We start from the raw sequence: 16,826 nt of genomic DNA, 5'->3' as shown, positions 1-16,826 counted from the left end.
GGCTCCTCTATCCTCGGTCGGATATGTCTCTGAGGCCCGTGTTTCCTCTTGGCAACAGTCTTGCACTTAGTCATAGCCTGAAAAATAATTCAAAAACTTGCAAGGGGAGTTAGTGCCAGAATTAAGAATTGTAAGCACAAAATAGAAACATGCATGTCAAATAAGATAGACAAAATATCTATGACATGAATCTATGCAAGTGACAGGGTATGAAACATGCTAAACAGTGTAAGTATGAAATGCATTCAATGTGGAATATCACAGGCATTGGGTATATATGAGATAGCATGAACATAATGCATGATGAATGAAGTATGTGTATGAGATCTATGAAGTTCAATTAATTATAAAAAGGTTTGAGATCGATCTTAAAACTTCGATCGATCTGAGGTATCAGTTCGATCGATCTCTCAAGATTGATCTGAGATTGAAGTTCAATCGATCGAACCGTGCGAAGGTGAAAACTCAAAGGTCACAGATCTGTGACTTTGGAAGCTCAAGGGCCACATGAACAAGGTCGTGGGCCCATCAACACAGCAATCTAATCAATTATACTCACTTAGCATGGCCCATACTCCCATAATTAATTCAAAATTTGAAATATATAAACATATACACACACACACACACACACACATATATATATATACAAACATGCTTCAAGCTCATCAATGGTGGATTTCATCATCATTCATCCTAGATCTAGCATGTAGGCAACATATATTGTCAAATTGAAGCTTGAAAGGACAAAGTGTGGTTCGGATCTCACCTCTAGTCCCGAGAGAAGATGAGAGGAAGATGATGATGCAAATTCGAGAGGAGAGAAAGAAAATCAAAGGTTGGAACTCGCCGGAGGTTCGCCGGAGAAGACGATGATGATGGGGCACAGTGGTGACGGGAAGGATGAGGGACAAGGGTTTTGAGGGTTGGATCGATCTAAATGATCGATCTTGAGACCCTCCAGGTCTATTTTTAAAAACATTTCCCGATTAGTTAGATCGATCGAATTGAGACTTCAGATCGATCGAACTTTGATGATCTCTCCTTAAAGTATTTTTGGGATTTTTTGAAAAATTAAAACTAAAATTAAAAATTAAAATTGAAAAATAGAAAATATTTTTAGATTTTTGAAAATTAAAATAATATAAAAATATTTTTGAATTTTTGAAAATTAAAAAGTCAAATAAAGTCAAACAAGGGTCAAAATAGAGAAGTAAAGAACTGAGATCGATTTGAACAAAATATTTGATCGATCAGACAGATGGCAAAAATATGCAGGTTTTTGGTTTAAAAATTTGGCTAAGTGTTGGATCATGAGATCGATCGAACTTTGGAGTTAGATCGATTGAAGAACTTCAGATCGATCTTGGAATGTTTTTGATCGATAAGACAAAGAGCTAAAATATGCAGGTTTTTGCAGGCTCAAAATTTTCTAAGTGTTGGATCATGAGATCGATCAAACTTTGAAGTTGGATCGATTGAAGGTCTCCTGATCGATCTAAGAATAAGTTCGAACGATGGGATAGAGAGGTGATTTGGATGCAGGTAGAAAATTTTTCTAAGTGTTGGATGCAGGTGGAAGTTCGATCGATCGAACTCTCATTTGAGAACAATCGAACTTATGCAAAATGCTCAATCACAACACAAAATTTCATGCAATCCTAATCACAGTTCCTAACAATGCATATGAACCAAAAACAAGTATCTAAACTTCGCAAGAAATGAAATTTAAGATAGAAATGAAGGAGGAATAGGGTTTTGACACCCTACAAAATGTCGTTACTAGTCTTTAACGTCTCTAACAAGACATTGGGATCTTTTAGCCCGGATCAAAGATCTTGTAATGCATCCCCTCCTTGTTGGGGTGATAGATGCTTTGAACTCCACCCAACAAATGGTTCTTTGAAGAACTTGTTGGATTAAGCTCAAAAGAAACTTTTGTTCCCTTGTTAATACAAGAACAATCTTTGGGCTTCCATGCCCTTTCAAAGCAAGAATTTGAAACAACACCTTGAGAATGTAAGGTTGAAGATGATCCTTCTGAAGTTTTGGTTTTACACAAAAGCTCATTTCCTTGACATTGAAGATCATGACATTTGTCTATAACATTAACCTCTCCTTCATATTTGTCAAATGAATTGGGTGTGGGATTAAAGATATTCAACTTCACCTTCATGTGGCCAAATGAGATCTTCATTATCCCCGTCCTATAATTGATGTTGGCATTAGTGGTTGCCAAGAAAGGATGGCCAAGGATAACGGGAATTTGGCTTTTAGGATTGGGGACCGGTTCTATGTCAATGACAACAAAATCAACAAGGAAAAAGAATTTGTAAACCTTTATCAAAACATCCTCAATTATAACCCTAGGCTTCTTAATGGATCGGTCGGCAAATTGTAAAACTACTGACGTCGATTTCAATTCACCTAAGCCTAATTTGATATAAACCGAGTATGGAAGAAGGTTAACACTTGCTCCTAAGTCAAGAAGCGCCCGATTAATGATATGATCACCAATAATGCATGAAGTAGTAGGTGAACCGGGGTCCTTAAACTTTGGCAAAGTTTTATGTTGCAAAATTTAGCTTACTTGCTCGGTCAAAACCACTTTTCTTGGTGCTTAGCTCTTGTTCTTCCGCTTTTGGGTGCACAAGTCTTTCAAGAATTTGGCATAAGGCGGAATTTGCTTGATTGCATCCAAAAGTGAAAGATTGACTTTCACTTGCCTAAACATTTCCATGATTTCATTGGTTTTTGCCTTTTACTTGTCTTTTAAAATGGATCCTTTTAAGGCATCCGGAAATGGAACTTTTGATTCAAACCCTTTTTCAGAATTTTTCTTTGAAGTCTCTTCAACACAAGAAGTTTTCAAATCATTTTGTTTCAAATCATTTTTCAACAAAACCTTTTCAAATTCATTTTTCGGCAAATCTTTCTTCAAATCATTTTCAAAATCATTTTTCAAATTACATTTTCAAGTTTTCTCATTCACAAGATCATGTATATGCAATGAAGGAGGAATGGGATGTGAAACGGGACGGGTGACAACTTGAGGTTGCACCGGTTCACTCTCTTCATTGGACATTTCAACTTAATTGTCCACAATCCTACCACTCCGCAAGGTAGTCACCGCATTAACATGTTCAATGGTGTAGCCTTCCGATGAGGAATGGGTTTCCACAACACATTGTTGCTTAGGTGGGACATTCATAGGCATCTTTCCCTTCTCTCTTGCATTAAGAGTGCTTGCTATTTACCCTACTTGGGTTTCTAGCTTCGCAATAGATTGAGAGTGAGAATGAAGCAATTGTATGTTTGCCTCAAGAGTGCCTAAAGCATTCAAAACTTCTAGTATTTCCTTGGGAATAAAATTGGTTGGGAAAATGAGTATTTCTTCAAAGGCAGAACTTCTAGTATTTCCTTGGGAATAAAATTGGTTGGGAAAATGAGAATTAGCAAATTAATTCCCGTGTGATTGATAAGGTCTATAACCTTGGGATCCTTGGTTTGAAGTGGATGTGGAATGTACTTCCCTTGAAAACCGCCTTGAGAAGGGTTTAAGCCCTCTCCTTGGTTTTTCCAAGAGAAGTTCGGATGATTTCTCCAACTTGGATTATAATGAGTACCATAAGGATTGTTCCCTTGGTTCACAAAAGCTGTATTGACTTGTTCATTAGGTTCATTCTGCACTTGTCCGTGAGGACAATGAGAAGTAGAAACATACATGTTTCATTTGATGCATGATGAGAATGATTAGGGAAGGAAGATACTTGATTCGCCGAGTTTTGGTTAATCAAGAATTGATCAAATCTTTGAGATAAGGACTTCATTTTGGCGGCTATTTCATTTGAATGGTCGACTTGATGTAAGCCAACACTCTTCCTACCTTGTGAATCTCTACCATTCTTGGATGATAAGGTTCTATGCAAAGAATTTTCACTCATGCTCTCATAAAGACGCCACACGTCATCCTCATGCCTATCAATGTTTAAGCCACCCATAGAAGCATCAACCATGCCTTTGTAATTGTCTGATAAGCTCTCAAAGAAATATTAAACTAATTGACATTTGGGCATGTCATGATGTGGACACTTCCTAAGCAATTCATTGAAGCGTTCCCATGCTTCATGAAACGTTTCTCCATCCCCATATGAAAATTCTCAAATTAAGGTTCTCATGGCATTGGTCTTAGAAACCAGATAGTACTTCTTCAAGAACTCTTGTTGCATTTCTACCCAAGAAGTGATTAAAAAAGGCCTAAGATTGTTAAACCAATACTTTGCCTTGTCTTTTAAGGTGAATGGAAAAAGTTTGAGTCTTAAAACCTCTTCCAGCATATCCGTATATTTTACGGTGGAACATACTTCAAGAAACTCATCCAAATGCTTGTAAGGTTCTTCACTTGGAAATCCATGATAGTTAGGAAGCATTTGAATGATTTGTGGCTTAATTTCATAGTGATGTGCTCTAAATGGTGGCAATTGAATGCATATGGGTGTATTGTATTCATTAGGCACATAGTGATCTCTTAAAGCAAGTTGGGGATTAGCAATTTGAGGTGCAACATGGGCACCTTGATTTTGATTTCCTTGAATGATGGGAGGTTGCAGAGCATACATTGGCCTTGGCATTCCAAATGAAACTTAACCTTGTTGTTGTTGTGGTTGGTGAATGAATGGCCTAGGCATGCATAATGGTGCTTGAATGTTCTTATGATGCACATTTAGATGAAGGATACCTTGTTGGTCTATGTGACCAAGGTCCTCTACATTCTCTTCATTATGGCGTTCCATTGATGTAATGGATCGGCTAGCACTAGAACTTCCTCTTTCTCTAGGATTTCTAATTACGGATTCAAGATGCAAATCAAGAGGGACAAGAGTTGGTTTTAGTGATCTACGACCATGCATGCACAATGTGAAAACATATAAACACAATGAATGAACAAACACTTCAACTTCACAACAATTTCAATGAAACTTCCTCCACAAATACTTAACCCATACTCCTATGCTTTAACAACAATGATGCAAAGAACAATTAAGAAAGCCTCCACGCGGGCTCACGATTTATCTAAGAAATTAAAAACAAGCCTCCACGCGGGCCGACGATTTAACTAAGGGATTGAGTAAGAAAAAGCTCACAAAGGTCCTTTAGCACTTCAACTCCAAATTTATAGCTTAGCTTAGCAAAAAAATTTTAAATTTTTAGCATTTTTCCTTACTTGCTTAGCCCCTGTGCTTGGATGCTCATTTGCTTGGATCCTAACTCAATGCTCCTTGTCAAAGATGAATAAACACAATAAGTAATCTAAAGAAAAATAAAAACAAACTAAAGACAAGATCAAAAGAGTACTAATTCCTAATTGATTCCACAAATACAACTTTGCCTAATCCCCGACAACGGTGCCAAAATTTGACGGGTGGCCGCTTGTTATACGCCAAAATAATGTAGTGAATGTGCGGTTCAAGAAAAGCCTTTTTGGTCAAGTTTAAATTTATAAAAACCACTACTACCACTACTACTAACGTAGCAAGGGTGAGTAGTGATCGTCCCAAGGGATTGGAGTTGTACTAGCTTATGGAATTGCTATTAGGGTTAGTAGGTCGAGTGATCAAACAAATGATTCGTTGGATGATTAAACTAGAGAGCAAATTAAACTAAATAATTGAATGCAATAAGGAGTAAGTAAGAGAAAGAAAAATCTTGGGGGTTTAGAGGTCACCACCAAACAATGTTTTTCTACACCCTTAACTAGTGACTAATGAGGGAAATATGTGTTGCAATATTGATGTGTGTGTGTGTTTGGTTGATTCAATTAGCAAGGGTGACCAATTAAGCATATATTGTCTAATCAACATGTGAAAAGCACAATATATCTAGCAATTAAGTATATATTGTCTAAATAGTATGTGAAAAGCACAATATATCTAGTAAGTCATTAATCATTTCATTAAGCTCACAAGCCAAATATACCACAAGGTTAGAGACATATGCTACTTGCATTTAAAAGTATGGAACATCAAACAACATGCATAGATTGTCCTCCCATCTAACAACTATGCTACCACTACACTACAATTAAGCTAATGACATGAAATTAAACTAATTAACCTAAGGGGGAGGCACAATCCATCAAGAAATGAGCATGGACCATCTAGAAAATCATAAGAGCATTCTTTTAAGCACAATGTTTTGACAATCTCTAGATCTATAACAATAATACACATAGACATGCATTAATAACACAAGAAATAGAGACAAACACACGAACATCTATTATAGCATACATAGACATATGGATAGAATGAAATGATCAATTGGAAGCATTAAACTACATAAATCATTGAATAAATAAGATCTATATATATAAAAGTGTCAAACCATGTATTACAACACTAATCCTTCAATAATACACATAATCAAGATGTAGAAAGCATGCTTGGGGCTAACTCTAGCCCCAAAAGGATGTCTAGCCACTCAGGTAGTGCTTCTCTAACCCTCAAGGGCTAACTCCATGGTAAAGATTTGCTCCTTGGTTGATGAAGAGTCTCCAATGGTGTCTCTAGCTTCCTCCTCCTCCTCTAAGCTTGCTCTCCAAGAATTCTTACAAGGTATGAGATGATATGATATGGTATAAGGTGATATGGTGTAAAAAGTAATCCTTATCCTTATATGGGTAGGTCAAAATGGCACACAAAATGAGTTGGGGTCGTGCACAAAATATTCCCCAATGATTGGATAAAGGATAACTTTTGGTGAGCTGGAGATTTAACTTTTTCGCATTGGAGGAAGTTCGATCAATCGAACCTTGGACTTGGATCGATTGAACATGGCTGAGATCCATCGAACTTAGGCTGGATCGATCCTCATTAGTGGCGCTTTTTGGATAAAGACTAATATGAGATATTTTGAAGATATTTTTGGGAAAAGGACAAAAGTGGTTGGTTGGGTGGTACAACTAGATAAGATCAATCATTTGGATAAGGATAAACCAGTTCGATCGATAGAAGAATGATGTTGGATCGATCGAACTTTTGAGATCTCTGAAAATGTCATCATGGCTCTGATTCATCTTGAAGTGCTAAGATCGATCATGTTGGATCGATCGAACTTTGATCTGAAATCGATCGAAGATGTTGATTTCCACCTTTTTCTTCCTTTTGCTTCCACTTAGCTCCTTTCTTTGATTCATCCTAGAATTGATTCATTTCTACTCTTATTTGGCTGAGTTAGCTTATTTTTGGGATAAGTGCCTGAAAATGGAAATAATACAAAATCAATCTAAAACGGTAAAGTAAGATAGATAAAGGTACTAGAATGCCTAAGCTTAAGGGATTTAAATACGCACTTTTTAGCGCTCATCACAACTGCAAGCAACTCTTTTTCAGTAGTGGTATAATTCAATTGTGCTTTTGAAAGAGTTTTGCTCGCATAGTAGATAACATGAGGAAGTTTATTTACTCGTTGTCCCAAGACACTACCCATAGCATAATCAGATGTGTCACACATGATCTCAAATAGAAGAGCCCAGTTTGGAAGATTCATGATAGGAGCTGAAGAAAGAAGAAAGCAATGCTTATAGAAAGCTTCTAGGCATGATTCGTCAAAGACAAAAGGAGCATCCTTTGCAAGTAGATTACACAAATGACAAGAAATTTTGCTGAAATCTTTAATGAAACCTCGATAGAACCCAACATGCCCAAGAAATGATCACACTCCCTTTACGGAGGTAGGAGGAGGCAATTTAGAGATCAAATCTACTTTGGCTCTATCAACTTCAATACCTCTCTCTGAAATGATATGTCCTAAAACAATCCCCTCTTGAACCATAAAATGACTCTTCTCTCAACTAAGAATAAGATTTATTTCCTTACAATGCTGAAGCACTAGGGACAAATGTCGGAAACAGTTTTCGAATGTGAACAAGAAAACAGAGAAGTCATCCATAACGACGTCGAGAAACTTTTCAATCATGTCTGAAAAGATAGACATCATACACCTCTGGAATGTTGCTGGCGCATTACACAATCCGAAAGGCATCTATCTATATGCAAATGTACCGAATTGACAAGTGAAAATAGTTTTCTCTTGATCCTTAGGACCAATGGCCACCTAATTATAGCCGAAATATCCGTCTAAGAAGCAATAATAGCTCTGGCTAGCCAACCGCTCTAGGATTTGATCAATGAATGGTAATGAAAAATAATCCTTTCTAGTAACAGAGTTGAGTTTTTGGTAATCAATACACACACGCCATCCAGTGGTGGTACGTTGTGGAACTAATTCTCCCTCAGAATTTTTAACTACTGTAATACCTGATTTTTTAGGTTCTACCTGAGTAGGACTCACCCACTTACTATCTGAGATGGGGTAGATTATTCCTGCATCTAACAACTTCATAACTTCCTTCATAACCACTTCCCTCATATTAGGATTCAATCTTCTTTGGAGTTCCCGAGATGTTCGGGAATCCTCCTCTAAATAAATATGATGCATGCAAATTATGGGACTAATTCCTTTTAAATCAGCCACACTTCACCCAATAGCCTCTTTATTTGCTCAAGAACTTTTAAGAGACTACTTTCTTGGGAACTTGTAAGATTGGAAGCAATAATCACTGAGAGGGTGTTATTTAAACCCAAGAAAGCATACTTAAGCTTGTCTGGTAGTGGCTTAAGCTCAAGCTTAGATGGAAACTCTAAGGAAGGAATAGGCGGAGTACTAGAAAGTGGAGAAAGAGGCTCAAGTCTAGATTTCCATGGAGGAAAATCTGTGATAGGAGTGGAGTTGAGTAATGAATTCACTTCAGTTATTGAAGATTCGATATCGAAGTCTTCATAATTGAAGTGATTCAGACAAACTTCTAAAGGATCCTTGGATAAAATAGTTGGGCGTGATTCCTCGACCAACTCATCAATAACATCAAGGAAGAAACATTTACTATCATCGTGGGGATGATGAATAGTATTGAAGATATTCAACTTAACTTTCATATTCCCAAAAGATAAATCCATGGCTCCAGTCCTACAATTAATGCAAGCATTCATTGTGGCTAGAAAAGGATGCCCAAGAATGACTGGAATATACTTTTTGGAATCGAGGACCGATCCTGTATCAAGAACTAAGAAATCAACCGGAAAAAAGAACTTGTCCACTTTTATGAGTACATCTTCAACAATACCTCGTGGTTGTCTGACAGAACGATCAGCAAGCTGTAGAACAACCGACGTAGATTTTAACTCTCCTAAACTTAACTTCTCACACACCGAGTAAGGAATAAGATTAACACTTGCTCCAAGATCAAGAAGTGCTCACTCTATCACATTGTTTCCAATGATACAAGAAATTATAGGAATACTAGTATCTTTAACCTTTAGAGGAGTGTTGTACTTAAGAATAGTACTGACTTACTCGGTAAGACAAATTTTTTTAGGAACTTGGGTTTTGGATTTTCTCTTGAGAGTGCACAAGTCCTTTAGAAATTTGGAATAGGCTAGAATTTGCTTTATAGCATCAAGCAGATGAAGATTGATTTTGACCTATTTAAAGACCTCCATCATATCTTAGATTTTCTCCCCTTGCTTACCAAAGTAGGAAGGCTCCTTGAGATGTTCATGATAAGGCGTTTTTGGCTCATAAGCTGTCTCAAGGTTGGGAGCAAATAAAGAAGTGACTCCACCTTCAAATGCTGTTGTGGTTTGTAGAATAGAGTTTGAGGAAACATCCCTGGGATGTAAATTATAAATCATAAGAATAATGGGAACCCTAAGCCTCTCTTTTTCTTCTTATCCTTCTTCAACTTGATTATCAACCACTTTACCACTCCTTAATGTAGTGATAGCCTGAACTTGCTCATGATGAATACCTGAGGAATTGGTCTCATCAATCATGTAAGTCTGCCTTTTCGGGTTGGCTACTGGCTGACTAGACAGCTTTTGTAATACCCCTAATTTAAAATGATAGTCCTGGTATTTATTTAATTGTTTAATTATATTTTTAATTTATTTAATTGGTTATTTGTTTGTGTGTTTGGTTGCATTAATTGTGTGTTTATTTAATAGTTATTTAAATTGGTTTTTGTTTTGCTTTAATTGATTAATTATTTTATTTTAATTGATTAATTGTTTTTTTCATGGTTTATTTTAATTGGATTAAGTAAATATTTTATTTATTAAATTAGGTTATAGTTTTAACTGTATAATGGAATTCACGTGTGTAGCCGACACTGTTTTAAAACGTAGGTTTTGTTATGGGCCGACAAGGATTAGGATTAGGGCTTTGTCTCTACACATACAAGGAATAAGGTTTATTTACGTCTGTATATATATATATAACAATGTGTTAATTTAGGGTTTTAGAATACAAAAGCTCTCTTCACGTCTCAAGGTTACAGAGTGAAAACAGAGAGGGGTTTTGTAAGAACAGAGCATTGTAAGGTCTGTCAAGGGAAGACTAGGGAGGACTAAGGAGGTGTGGTGGTGGACTACCTAGAACTAAAAGAGGCTGGACAGTGGTTTGTGTTGCCGGAACAAGCAAGTTCTGAACAGGCAAGTTCTTTTCTTCCTCCTTCCCTTTGCCTGTGTTCTGTGCACCTAGATATCCTCTAGGGTTTAATTAAACTTTAACTGGGATTTATATGTATAATAGATGCTATATCGATGATTAGTATGTGTTAAAATTTGTTTAATTACAGTTCGTGCATATTTGATATCAGAATGTTTCTTAAAGCATGAAAAATCTGTAGAACTTGTAGCCTCTGTTTTTTGTTTCAACTGCTGTAAACATATCTTGGGGATTATACTGGACATAGTTAGGACTCTTAGGAATAGTTTAAAACTAATTAGACAGGTTGAGAATTGACGAAAACATTGCAAAAAATCGTAGGAGTAACAAGGTTGAAGAAGGCTCTCGGAGAAGGAGAGAGCCGGCTCTGGAATGCAAAGAGCCTGCTCCCCCCATTGTAGAGCCGGCTCTAGGAGTGGTAGAGCCAGCTCTACCCTCCTAGGAGGTGGCTTCAAGTGTTTCTAGAGCCTGCTCCAAAATTTGGAGAAGGCTCTTTCTCACATATCGTTTCTGAACTTTGTTTTTACGATTAATTTTGAGACTGTAGGAGTTGGGGACTGTTTGGACTGAGTCTGGGACTTCACAGTATGATTAAAAAAGCTAATCTTAGGTATTATTAAGACATTTAACTGATTAAAGCTTACTTCTAGTCAATGGGACAAACAGTATAAAATTACTAATTTTCTATACTGTTAACGGATGAAAGATGGATTAATTGCCTAACTAAATTTTGGCAATGTAATGGGATGTAGGATGTTTCTAAAAACCTATTTTAAATGCATGATAGGGTCCTCTATATATTTATTTTGATCTATACATGCTTTGGGATGTTAATTGTTGAAATAGTAAACCTTTTCTACAATTACATGGATTACTGTTAAATTTCAATTGCTAGAATAACGAAACCATTTATGAAATTATTTGGATACTAGTTGGGACTGTAAATTACTCAGTTATGATTTATATGTTGTAATTTATATGGATATGGAGGATTGTATGCACCGGTATGGGACGGTGGCATACTGGGGACGGTTTAGCTCAAAACGCTAAGACCTAACCTACCGGATGGAAAGGATGGATTGTAAAATATTGAATCCATCGAAGTGTTTAAGTCAAATCAATTGACTAAGTTGAATGACTTCCTGGATTAATTGGCTGTAGTTAAGTCACATCAGCTGCATAAGTTGAGTGCTTATCTAGACAGTGTTTTATATGTCTCCTCAATAAATAATTAAATGACATACTATGGTATTGGACGGATTTTAGATATATGATTATGGTACCACGATATGAGCTTAAGTCTCAGAGTCGTTGGTTAGGGTGCGTATATGCAGTGGATGCGTAGCTGGATATAGTAGGTAGGTGTACCCTATTAGGTCTAGGTACTCATGCCCACCTTTGGGTGCGTTTTTGTATGATGCCTTCTATTCAGGTTGAGACCCCTATTGTAGTCCAGTGAATGTCCTTAATGTAGATATATATATACTTATGGACTAAATAGATATGTTGAGGGTATCTAGGGTGTATCTGCGTATCGGGTCACTGTATGGATTGCAGTTAGATTAGAACTTGCATGTGGGCCTGACCCACTCTCTTATTTTCTAGGTGTTCGCCAGTTCTAGGGTTAAAGCTTGGTCGTGCAGAGTAGATACAGACTTCCATTCCACCGACTACGTAGGACTCTCTCCATAGCTTGTTGTTGGATGTTTCTTTCAGTTGTTTTCATTTCAGTTTGGATTATTATTAGGGGTCCACTAGAGATGGATTCCCAAGTTGTTTATTCTATTGGAGGTTTTGGATTATTGGGATTTTATTAAGTTTTATCAGTTGAGGATTCTATATTAGTATTCATTTCAGCTTTTAATATTTATTCTATTGTATTTTGTCATCTGTGTTCGTTTTAAAATACTTTAATTGTTTGATATTTCCTCAGGTTTGGGCCTGGGCCTGGGCCTGATCAACCCGTGTCTCGAATCCGAGGGGTATCACAGTTGGTATTAGAGCGCTCCAGGTTCAAGTGTCTCTAGGATGTTTCGTATTAAGACTTCCGCGTAGCGTTTTCTCTTGATTAGAGCTTAAGTTTAGGATTCATTGTATTCCTTTACGGTTCGTTTAAACACGTACTGATATCTGTCTTACTTTGTTAACATCATGGTTAACGCTAGAAGAGGACAGATGAACAATCGACAGAGGAAAGTGGCACGTAGGCAACAGGAATGCCTACGGCGTCAGGAAGAGCAACATATGCCAGAGTTTCAGGATGATGGTCAGTTCCATGTAGAGCAGGAGGAAGTTCAGCAGGCTCAAGATCAGGTCAGAGATTCAGAGTATCCTCTTCACATCAACGACCTCATTGCTCGAGCTATAGAAGCAGGGGTAATAGCTGCACTTCGAAATCAGCCTCAGGTACAGCCGACACCGCTACCAGCACCCGTTGTTCAGACTGATACCTAGGAGAAGGCCAGGAGCTCTTTCACAAAGGGGAGCCCACCTGAGTTCACAGGCTCCACCAATGCGAAAGCAGCTCACCAGTAGAAACAGGACATCGGGCGATATCTTCGCTTGGTTCAGTGCACGGAGGTTCAGAAGCAGATGCTTGCTACTTTCAAGCTAGTTGGGGATGCACTACAGTGGTGGGAGTCAGTTACTACCATAGAGGAAAGGATGGCATTGACTTATGATGAGTTCGGTGCACGCTTTGATAAGAAATATCTCCTTTATATAGTCAAGGCAGCCATGAAGACTAAGTTTCTTAAACTGCAACAGGGGAACATGACAGTGGCAGAGTATGAGCAGCAGTTTACGCGCTTATCTCTTTTTGCACCGAATGAGGTGGATACAGAGGAGAAGAAGCGCAACAGTTTCGTTAAGGGACTAATGTGGTCTATCTAGAGAGCTACTACAGGCAGTCCAACCTATATTACATATGCTAAGGTGGTAGATGCCGCTCTACAGCAGTATCAGTTGACTGTGGACTTCAGACAGGCCAAGGATGAGAAGCGGGGTGATAGAGACTCTGTTAATCAATCAGCTAAGAAAGGGAGTGGGGACGGACACCTACAGAATGACAAGGGCAAATTCCAGGGACAGCAGCCTTGGAAGAAGCATAAGGGTGGTTCAAATGCTCCCAGGGATGTGGCACCTATTCAGCGACAGCAGAATGGGTGACCACAGGTGGGACAGGGTCAGCCACAGGCTAACCGACAGATGAGGCCATTTGGTACTTTCTAGGGTAGTTGCTATACTTATGAAAAGTATGGTCACATTTCCAGGCAGTGTCCTACAGCCAGACAGGGGTAGAAACAGGGACCGGGACAGCATGTACAGCAGGGGCAGAGGGAGTCAGTGCCTCTACCAGCTCCAGAGGTTCCACGGATTCAGGGATAGATATATCCGGCTTTACCGGTACCGCCGCAGCCTCAGGGATAGGCACTGTAGCAGTTACATTATGGTAAGGTGTACAATCCCATGCCACAGGATACGCAGGCACCTCAGGCTATTGAGGGTAAGTTTCCTATTCATGGTTTACTTGGACGTATGTTATTTGATACGGGTGCTACACACTCGTTTGTAGCTATATCATTTGTTGCTTTGTCTGGGATGACGACTCGAGTATGCAATAGACCACAGGGTATTTCTACACCGTTAGGCGATATAGCCATTTTTCATGAGAATGATGGGCCGGTGACACTAGATATTGGTAGAGTCAGATTTCTAGCCAATCTTTTGGTCCTGGACATGCACACTGACGATTTGATACTTGGGATGGATTAGCTATCGCATTACCATGCCTAGGTTGATTGTTATGATAGGTCAGTTATTTTCACCATACCTGGTCAGGACATGTACGTCGTCGCTATGCCGCGTTCTAGCGTGGTCACTAGTACCTATTTGTTCCATATGAAGGAGGACACGGAAGAGGGGACTACTGTATCATTAGATAACATACCAATTGTACAGGATTTCTCGGATGTATTTCAGGAGATTCCAGGGTTGCCGCCTAGTCGAGAGATCGACTTTGTGATTAACTTAGCTCCAGGAACTACGCCTATTGCTAGGGTACCATATAGGATGGCACCGGTGGAGATGAGCGAGCTGAGGGATCAGATTCAGCAGTTACTCAGCCAGGGTTTCATTAGCAGAAGTACTTCACCCTGGGGAGCACCGGTTTTGTTTGTGAAGAAGAAGGACGGTTCACTTCGGCTGTGTATAGATTATAGGGAGTTGAACAAGGTTACGATTCGTAACAAGTATCCTTTGCCCAGGATTGATGACTTGTTTGATCAGTTGAAGGGAGCTACTTATTTCTCTAAGATTGATCTGTGGTCTGGATATCATCAACTTCGGGTTCGGGAATAGGATGTTCCAAGGACAGCGTTTCTCACTAGATATGGATCTTATGAGTTTCGGGTGATGCCGTTCGGGTTGACTAATGCACAAGCAGTTTTCATAGATTTAATGAACAGAGTCTTCAGGGCTTACTTGGATCAATTTGTCATTGTCTTCATAGATGACATTTTGACCTACTCGAGGTCAGAGGATGACCATGCTAGACATCTACGGATTGTGTTGCAGACACTTCGTGAGCACCAGTTATATGCTAAGTTCGAGAAGTGTGAATTTTGGCAACGGGAGGTGAAGTTTCTGGGTCACGTGGTGTCAGAAAGGGGAATAGCGGTGGATCCAGCCAAGGTTTTAGCAGTGGTTGAGGGGGGACAGCCTACTTCACCTACTGAGATTCGGAGTTTCCTCAGTTTGGCAGGATATTACAGGAGATTCATCCAGGGGTTCTCAAAGATAGCGGGACCACTCACTCATCTGACTAAGAAGGGTGTACAGTTCGTGTGGGATGAACATTGTCAGAAAGCTTTTGATGAGCTAAAGATTAAGTTGACTTCTGCACCGGTTTTGTCTACCCCACAGAGTGGAATAGAGTATCTGGTTTACACGGATGCTTCTTTGCAGGGTTTTGGATGTGTTTTGAAGCAGGAGAAGCGACTGATTTCGTATGGATCTCGGAAGCTTAAGCCTCACGAGCTTAATTATCCAACACATGATTTGGAGTTGGCAGCTGTGGTCTTTGCCTTACATATTTGGAAGCTTTATCTGTTGGGTGAGTCCTTCAGATTATTCAGCGATCATAAGAGTCTGCAGTATTTGTTCACTCAACGGGAGCTGAATATAAGACAGTGCAGGTGGTTGGAGTTTGTGAAAGACTATCACTTTTTTATACAGTACCATCCAGGGAAAGCGAATGTGGTGGCGGATGCACTCTGTCGCCGACCTGTTGGTAATCTTTTTATTCTATTCACTACTGAATGGAATGCTTTGAGGACGGGGGATGAGTTGTCGGATGCTTTCATGGCTTGTATGATAGTTACACCTTCTATCATTCATAAGGTTTTAAAGGCACAACTCATGGATCAGCAGTGCATTGATAAAGTTGCAGAGATAGCTTCCGAAGAGGTTTCATTCTACTATGTTGGGGCTGATAGAGGTTTGAGATATAAGGGACGGTTAATGGTACCTTCTGTTGATGAGTTGAGGAAGGATGTGATGACTGAGACTCACCACTCTGAGTTTTCGGTTCATCCAAGAGGTGACAAAATGTATCAAGATATGAAGCAGTAGTTTTGGTAGGTAGGTATGAAGCGGGACATTGCTCTATTTGTCTCACGATGTAGTACTTGTCAGATGGTCAAGATTGATCATCAGAAGCCGCCAGGAGATCTACAGCCACTGCCGATACCAGAGTGGAAATGGGAGAGCATTTTTATGGATTCTGTGGAGGGATTGCCAAACTCTTTCAAAGATCACAACTCTATTTAGGTTATCGTGGACAGATTGACGAAATCAGCTCATTTCTTGCCTATTCGCACTGACTTCACTTCGGAGCAGTTGGCAAGACTTTACATTACCGAGATTGTGAAGTTGCATGGCATTCCATTGTCTATTATATCGGACAGGGATTCGAACTTTGTGTCAAAATTCTGGAAGAGTTTTCAGCAGGCTTTGGGTACTGAATTACACCTTAGTACTGCCTATCATCCCCAGACTGATGGACAAACTGAGAGGGTTAATCAAATTATGGAGGATATGCTTCGGTCGTGTGTTCTTGATTTCAAGGGCCACTGGGAGGATTACTTACCGTTTGTGGAGTTTGCTTAAAACAATAGTTTTCAGAAGACTATTGGGATGGCACCATTTGAGGCGTTATACGGCCGACCATGTCGATCGCCTGTTTGTTGGATGGAGGTTGG

General features: G+C 39.1%; 1 non-coding gene across 1 annotated transcript; it reads left to right on the top strand.

The window, feature by feature from the left end:
* The first annotated feature begins 4,074 nt into the window (after nucleotides 1–4,074).
* On the top strand, nucleotides 4,075–4,181 carry LOC132272101 (small nucleolar RNA R71). Its single transcript, XR_009469965.1, has one exon. It is a non-coding gene; the product is annotated as a small nucleolar RNA R71 (small nucleolar RNA).
* The last annotated feature ends 12,645 nt before the right edge of the window (nucleotides 4,182–16,826 follow it).

This window comes from Cornus florida, unplaced genomic scaffold (assembly GCF_030987335.1).
Source record: "Cornus florida cultivar Cherokee Brave unplaced genomic scaffold, ASM3098733v1 CherokeeBrave_3.0.0_Hap2_Chr08, whole genome shotgun sequence".
Taxonomy (NCBI): Eukaryota; Viridiplantae; Streptophyta; class Magnoliopsida; order Cornales; family Cornaceae; genus Cornus; species Cornus florida.
The sequence above is the reverse complement of the archived record's forward strand: the minus strand, read 5'-3'. Positions and strand labels throughout refer to the sequence as shown.